At 35.4% G+C, this 8,584-nt stretch overlaps 1 pseudogene; it reads left to right on the top strand.

Moving 5' to 3' along the window:
- Nucleotides 1-3,996: 3,996 nt before the first annotated feature.
- Nucleotides 3,997-5,242, top strand: LOC119520868 (annotated as a pseudogene).
- The last annotated feature ends 3,342 nt before the right edge of the window (nucleotides 5,243-8,584 follow it).

Genomic DNA, 8,584 nt, shown 5'->3' on the forward strand with positions numbered 1-8,584 from the left:
TTGTATTCTTTTTATATATGTTTTTACTTTTCCTACATTTAAGTAATGCAAGTGATTGCTTCAATCTCCTTTCAGTGCTCCTTTAGCACTTCCTTTTTATTTTTGAATTTTGAAACTCTGTATATCAGAGTTTATCTTTGCTGGACTTCAATCCAAATTACATAACTTTTTGCAGAGTACATACATTTTGACCAGATATGCATATTATTCACCTTTCTTTTTTTCAGTGAGGACTTTTAAAACAATTTTATGGAAGTGCATTTAATAGTAAAATCCAAGATTATTATTGTGATGATTGTATGTACCCATGTAAATACTGCCTCAATCAAGACAGAGAACAGCTCTCTCACTCCAACATGCTTTTTATCTGTCCTTTTGTAGTCAATTTTCTAATGTCCTTTGCTCTCTGTCCCCAAATCACTGATTTTATTTCTCAAAACTTAAATCAGTTTTGCCTCTTCTGGGATTTCCTATAAATGAATCATGCATAATATATTCTTTTAGCACAGTTGTTTTAGAAACTCAAAACAATGCTGGAGTCATTTACCCATATTTATGTATGTATTATTAGCATGATCCTTTTTGCTGCTGAGTAGTATTTCATTGTATGGATATAGGATGATTTTAAAAACCCACTTACTGTGGGACTGTGGAAAGATGGTAGAATAGAGAGTTCCAGGACTTACCGCTTCTAGCAGAACAACCATTAAACAGGCAGAAAGTATCTGACACAATTAACTTGAAGCTCTGGTGGGCAGAAAACACCACTATACAGCATGCATGGAATAGGGGGAGAGAGAAATGGACAAATGATGGAAAAAATAAATTCCTCTCTTTGAATGGTTGCTACTGGCCCATATATCCCACCTCTCATGGCATGTGTGCAAGGGGGTCAATCATCTGGATGGTTTCCTGATAAAAAAAGGGACATAAAAATTCTCTTACTCAACACCAGGAGTGGGCATGATATTTAGTGTTCTTGGTTTTTGATTAGTAATTTTAGGTCCCTGGGGGCCTGGTCTGAGGCTGGCCATTGTTTCAAATCCCTGGGTAAATTCCTCAGTGGAGGGGACTTCAGGACACTTTGCTTCCTCAGGGATAGAAGGATGATTATTTGAAGGAATGCATTTGCCAAACAGGCCAAGAAAGCTTTCCTTGTTGATTCATGGAAGAAGCTCTTGGAGCCCTTCTCATAAACATTCCCAGGAGAGTTTGAAGCTGGTCTGTGCATGCTTCATGGGTTCCTGACCTTGTTTCAGCCAGAAACACTGACTTTGGAAAGTCCTGTCCTGCCTGCCCCTCTTCCTAGAATTTTCCCTGCAGCAAAAGGAGATTGAGACAATGAAAGGGGTGTAAGAAACTATACAGGCAGAGAAACTGGGGCAAAGCTTGTTGGCTTCAAACATCTGGAAGAGAGATGTCTGTCTCCTAGGAAACAGGGGACAACCAACTTCAGTACAACTAATAAGCAAAAGTAAAGACAAGACACAGGCCCTGAAGACAGGGAAAACACTGCACACTGCATGCAACTCAGGGAGATATTCCAGATGTGAGGGCTTAAGCACAAGAAAATCTTTTACTTATCACCACCTGGTAAAAAAAATCAAGAAAGATTCATCTCAAGGAATAAAGCTCAGGCTTAAAAATTTAAAATATTAAATATACAGTGTATGAAAAAGGTACAAAATATTAAAGAAACAGGAAATGATGCCTATGCACAGGTAGAGGTTAAAAATCAAGAAAACACCAATGAAGACCATACTATGGACACAACACACTGAGCATTTTATAAAAACAACCTTAATGCTCATGGAGAAGAAGGAAAATACAGAGAAACAAATGATATCAGAGAAATAATGAACAATTACTATCAGAACTTTGCTTAAGAAATAGGAAATTTAAAAATGAACCAAATAGAACTACTGGGGTTGAAAACCACAATAACTGAAATGAAAAGTTTTCAGGAGGTTTTCAGAGTAGAAGGGAGCTAGCATTAGAAAAAAAATCAATGAACTTAAAAGCAAGACATTTGTAATGAATGAGGCTGAGGAGCAGAAAGGAAAGAATTATAAAAACTGAATATAACCTAAGACTCCCCTGGGACACCATCAAGCATAGCAATGTATGCATTATGGGAGCCCCAGAGGAAGAAGATGGAGAGAAAGGAGCAGAAGGAATATTCAAAGTAATAATGACAGAGAACTTTCCAAATTTAGCAAAAGACATCAATATACACATCTAAGAAGTTCAGAGAACATCAAAGGGATAAACATGAAGAAAACCACATCCCATCAAATCTTGATCACACTGTCAAATGCATAGGACAAGGAGAGGGGTTTTAAGTTAAAAGAGGAAAGCAATATGTTACATACAAGGGATTCACACTTAGAATGAACGTTGACTTCTCATCAAAAAATCTGGTGGCAAAAAGGCAGTGGGTAGAAATAAAGTACTGAAAGAAAACAACTTCCAATCAAGAATTTTATACCTGGTGAAACTTCCTTTCAAAAATGAGTGAAATGAGGCATAAAACTAGGTGAATATACCTTGAGAACATTAGGTTGAGTGAAATAAGCCAAAAATGAGAGAACAAATATTGAAAGGCCTCACTAAGATAAATTAAGTGTAATGAGAAAATACTGAGAATTGAATTTGAGAACATAGGTTATCAGGGGAAAGAGTATAGAATGTTCTATAAGGCTTATTGTAAGGCTTCCTAGATAGAAAGCTCTTACAGCAGTCACATCTATACCTGAGTTTTAGCTGTTATTTAAGAGATGTTTGTTTGGGACAAAATTCATATTCTTTGTAGCACATTATCTAATTGAACCTGCCTGGTCAGTTTATTTAAACAACATAAATTACATGGAACCTGGAATAGGGAATCAAATCATGTTATGCTGTATAGGTTAATGTGATACCCTGAAACATGTCAGAGTATTTTGGGAAGAAAGTAAAAAAAATATGCAAAATTCCTTTAAGAGACTGTGGGAAAATGTGGAAACATTAATCTTCCCCTTCTGGGGAATTCCTGATATTCTTGCAAGTATTAACATCTCCCAATTGAATAAGTCAAGTCCTCAATCTTGGGGCATGCCCTTATGTAACTTATTTCTGCAAAGGAGAAGTTAAGCGTACTTATAATCATCCCTCAGAGTCATCCCAAGGGAACCTCTTTTGTTGCTCAGTTGTGGTCTCTCTCTTTAGCCAACTCTGCAAATAAACTCACTACCAATCCCCCTTCATGGGACATAACTCCCAGGGGTGTAAATCTGTCATGGAAACATGATCCCAGGGATAAGCCTGGCCCAGGCACCATGGGATTGGGAATGGCTTCTTGACCAAGAGGGGAAAAGAAATGATATAAAATATTGTTTCTGTGGTTAAAAGATCTCAAGTAGAGTTGAGAGGTCATTCTGGAGGTTATTCTTATGCAATGTATAGATATTCCTTTTTAGTTTCTAGTGTAGTAGAATAACTAAAAGGAAGTATCTGAATCTGTTGAACTGTAATCCAGTAGACTTGAATCTTGAAGATGATTGTATAACTATATAACTTTTATCATGTGACTGTGTGGTTGTGAAAACCTTGTGACTGACACTCACTTGATCCAGTATATGGGCAGATGAGTAGATGAGTAATAAACTAAAGACAAAAATATATAAATAATTGGGGGGGATAAGGGGTGTAGGATATTTTAGTTGTTCTTTTTAATTTTTTAATTTTTTTCTTTGTTTTTGAGTAATGAAAATGCTCTAAAATTAATTGTGGCAATGAATGCACAACTTATGATGATACTGTGAGCCATTGATTATACACTTTAGATGGGTTATATGGTATGTGAATATATCTCAATAACATTACATTTCAAAAATGAATGAGAGATTAAGACATTCCCAGATAAAAGCTGAGGGAGGCAGAGAGACACTGCTGTAGTTGCCACCACGGCAGGGATTTCTGGCTCTTTCCTCTTTGCCTTAAATTTGGGTGTCTTTTATGAGTAATCAAAAGCAGCAAAAGCCAATGCTATCAGGCCAGCACTTCAAAACTAGGAAAAGAGATGAAAAAGAGAGGTTTGACCCTACTCAGTTTCAGAACTGTATTATTCAAGGCTCATCTGAAACTGGTACTGATTTGGAAGCAGTAGCAAAGTTTCTTGATGCTTCTGGAGCAAAACTCAATTATTGCTGGTATGAAGAAAAACTCTTTGACATTCTGGTGGCTGGTGGAATGCTGGTCCCAGGTGGTACACTGGCAGATGGCATGATGCATACAGATGTCTGTGTGTTTGCAGCACAAGAAGACCTAGAGACCATGCACGCATTTGCTCAGGTTTTTAACAAGTTAATCAGGTGCTACAAATACCCAGAGAAAGTTCTTGAAGATGAAGTTTAAAAGCTACTATTTTTCTCAAAGGTTTTTCAGAGTGGAAAGGAAAACACTGGCTATGCTGACTGGTGTTCTTCTGGCTAATGGGACACTTAGTGCATCCATTCTTAATAGACTTTATAATGAGAATTTGGTTAAAGAAGGGGTTTAGCAGCTTTTGCTGTAAAGCTCTTTAAATCATGGATAAATGAAAAAGATATCAATGTGGTAGCTGCAAGTCTTCAGAAAATCAGCATGGATAACAGACTGATGGAACTTTTTCCTGCCAATAAGCAAAGTGTCAAACACATCACAAAGTGATTTACTGAGGCAGGCTTGAAAGAGCTTTCTGATTATGTTTGGAATCAGCAAACCATAGGAGCTTGAAAAGAGCTCCAGAAAGAACTTCAAGAACAGATGTCATATGGGGATCCATTTAAGGATATCATTTATATGTCAAGAAGGAGATGAATAAAACAACATCCCAGAAGCAATTGTCATTGGAATAGCCTGGTCAAGTGTAATGAGCTCTGTGGAATGGAACAAAAAAGTGGAGCTTGTAGCAGAGAAAGCTGTCAAGCAATTGAAGCAATGCACCCTCTACTGCCTTTCCTACTCAAGGTTAGTCTGAGTTGACTCTGTTAATTAAGATTCAGGAGTATTGTGATGACAACACTCATTTCATGAAAGCCTTCCAGAAAATAGTGGTGCTTTTTTATAAAGCTGAAGTCCTGAGTGAAGAGCCCATTCTGAAGTGGTAAAAGATGCACGTGTTGCAAAGGGGAAAAGTATCTTCCTTGAGCAAATGAAAAAGTTTGTAGAGAGGCTCAAAAATGCTGAAGAAGAATATGAGTCTGAAGCTGAAGGTGACTGAATTTTGAAACCACACCCTCAGTAAAGCAAACAGGAATTGTAGATAAAATGTCATGTCTCATGTGTCCTGGTTCTTACATCTTTCTACTTCCCTGTATCAAGAATGATAGAGCTTTCATGGCAAATTTTATTTTAACTGTTTCTATGGTTACTGGAAATGGTTTTAGTTTCTAAAACCATGTTTTAGGTAGCTACAGGAGCTATAGATTTGAATCTAATGCTGCATTTATCTTTTCTGTTATCTTCTACCTCCTGTATTTTCTATTGTAATAATGTAATTTAACGCCTTTCACAGTGAGCAGTTTACTTTATTCCCTGGATTTTCTATATAAACAGTTTTCAAGATATGATTTTGTTTAAAACAATTTGCTATAAAAATTCTGTTTACAAATTAAACTGTAAAAGTATCCAAAGTCTAAAATCAAAAAGAGCTGAGGGAGTTCATCACCACTAGAACTGCCCTACAAGCAATGCTTAAGGGAGGTCTTCAGACTAGACAGAGGTTCAAAGCCACATAAAGAAAATAATAACCATATAAAGGTAACCATTTGGATAATTATAAATGCCAAGATTACTCTATTGTTTTGTATGTAACTCCACTTCCCACTTCCTAATGCTAAAATGCGAATGCTTGAAGAGTAATAATTAATCTATGGTTTTGGATGTGCAAAGTACAAAGATATAAGTGGTAACAGATTCAGAAAAAAGTTGAGGCACATAGAGGTATAGGAAAATTATATGTGTATCTTACTGAAGTTAGGTTGATATCAGATCAAATATGATTATTCTATATTTAGAATGGTAAATCTTAACCCCAATATATCTTAAAGAAAAAGAGATGAAGCCTATGTCTAGATATAAAAGTGGAGACACTCAATATATTACAACACAAAATATCAAATAAATATAAATATATGCATTAACAGATAACTTGAGTGACAAAAAGGTGTAAAGTATACAAAGGATAAATATAATAATGGCAGAAGAAATTCCCACATTTTCAGTAGTGACATAAATAAAAATGGGTTAAACTCTCCAGTCAAAAGACAGAGATTAGCAGAAAGAATAAAAATTTAAAAAGGGAGTCCAAAGTATATGCTGACTGCAAGAGACTCACTTTAAATTCAAAGGTACCATTAGTTTTAAAGTAAAAGGATGAAAAAAATATACCATGCAGGTAGTAACCAGAAGAGAGCTGGGGTATCTATACTAATATCAGATAAAATATATTTTAAGTCAAAAACACTAATGAACAAAAAAGACAGGCATGCTATTCTGACAAAGGGGACAATTCCTCAAGTAGTTGTAATAATTATAAATATATAGCATCTAACTGCAAAGTCCAAAATATGTGAAGCAAATACTGACAGATTTGAAGGTGGAAATTAAAAGTTCTACATTAATAGCAGGAAACTTTAGTACACCACTTTCAATAATAATTGGAACATCTAGTGAGAAGATCAATAAAGAAATACACAAGTTGAGCAATACTATAAATGAACTGGACCTAATAGACATATATAGAACATTTCACCCAACACAAACAGAATACATATTCTTGACTGTATATGAATCATTATATAGGATACACCATATTTTAGGTCATGAAATAGGTCTCAATGAATTAAAAAATATTGAAATCATAAATTGTATATTATCCCACCACAATGATATGAATCTAGGAGTCAATAACAAAGCAAGAACTGTAAAATTCACAAATATTTGGAAAATAAATAACATACTCTTAAATAACCAAGATGCTAAAGATTAAATCGCAATGGAAATTAAGAAATATCTTGAGACTAATGAAAATAAAAATACAACATACAAGTACTTAAGGGATTCAGTGAAGGTGGTGTTGTAAATGCTTACATTATAAAGAAGAAATACTTCAAATCAAAGACCAAACCTCAAAACTGGAAGAACCAGAAAAAGAAAAGCAAACTAAACTCAAAATGACCAGAAGGAAAAAAATAATAAAAATTCACATGGAGATAAATTACATATTTAAAAAATGGAATCAATAAAACCCAAAGTTGGTTCCTTGAGAAGGTGAATGAAAATGACAAACTTTTAGCTAGGCTGACAATGAATAAGAGAGTGCAATTAAACAAATAAAATCAGAAATAAAAAGGTGTCATTACTACCAATCCCACCAAATGAAAAGGACTATAAGAGGATACTATGAAATACTGTATTCCATTAAATTAGATAACCTAGAAGAAATTGACAAATTCTTAGAAACACACAAACTACCTACAATTACTCAAAAAGTGAAAGATGTTTCCAAGAAACCAAATACTAGAAAAGAGACTGAATTAATAAACAAAAACCTCCCATCAAAGGAAAGCCCAGTTGATGTTCTCACAAACAATTAAGACTGGTGGTTTGGTATACTGAGCCCTCTGTCTAGGGGCTTGCCCTTATGGAGCTCAATACTCCAAAAGAGAGGCTAAACCTGCTTATAATTGTGCCTAACAATCTCCCCCTTAGTACCTCTTTGTTGCTCAGATGTGGCCCTCTCTCTCCATCTAACCCAACTTGGCAGATAAGCTCACTTCCCTCCTCTCTATGTGGGATCTGACTGCCAGGGGTGTAACTCTCCCTGGCAATGCAGAATATGACTCTGAGGATGAATCTTGACCCAACATCATAGGATTGGAACACCTTCTTGACCAAAAGGGGAATGGAAAATGAAACAAAAAAATGTCAGTGGCTGAGAGATTCCAAATGGACTCAAGAGGTCACTTGGGTGGGCACTCTTACACACTATATAGATAACCTTTTAAGATTTTAATGTGCTGGAATAGCTAGAAGTAAATACCTGAAACTATCAAACTGCAACCCAGCTGCTTTGACTCTTGAAGATGATTATATAACAATGTAGGTTACAAGGGGTGACAGTGTGATTGTGAAAACCTTGGATCACACTCCCTTTATCCAGTGGATGGATAGATGATTGGAAAAATGGGGACAAAAACTAAATGAAAAATAGGCTATGATGGGGGGTTGATTTGTTCTTCTTTTATACTTTAATTTTTATTCTTATTTTTACTTTTTCTGGTATAAGGAAAATGTTCAAAAAATAGATTGGCATGAAGAATGCACAACTATATGATGGTATGGTGAAAAGTTGATTGTTCACCACAGATGATTGCATGGTACATGAATATATCTCAATAAAACTGAATTTAAAAAGAGAAAAACCTAGGAGAAGATGGCTTCATCAGGGAATTTTACCAAATATTCCAAGAAGACTTAACTCAAATTCTGAACAAACTTTTCCAAAAATTGAAGAAGCACCACTCCATAATTCATTCTATGAGAATATCACCCTCATACC

This window comes from Choloepus didactylus, chromosome 26 (genome assembly GCF_015220235.1).
Source record: "Choloepus didactylus isolate mChoDid1 chromosome 26, mChoDid1.pri, whole genome shotgun sequence".
Classification (NCBI taxonomy): Eukaryota; Metazoa; Chordata; class Mammalia; order Pilosa; family Megalonychidae; genus Choloepus; species Choloepus didactylus.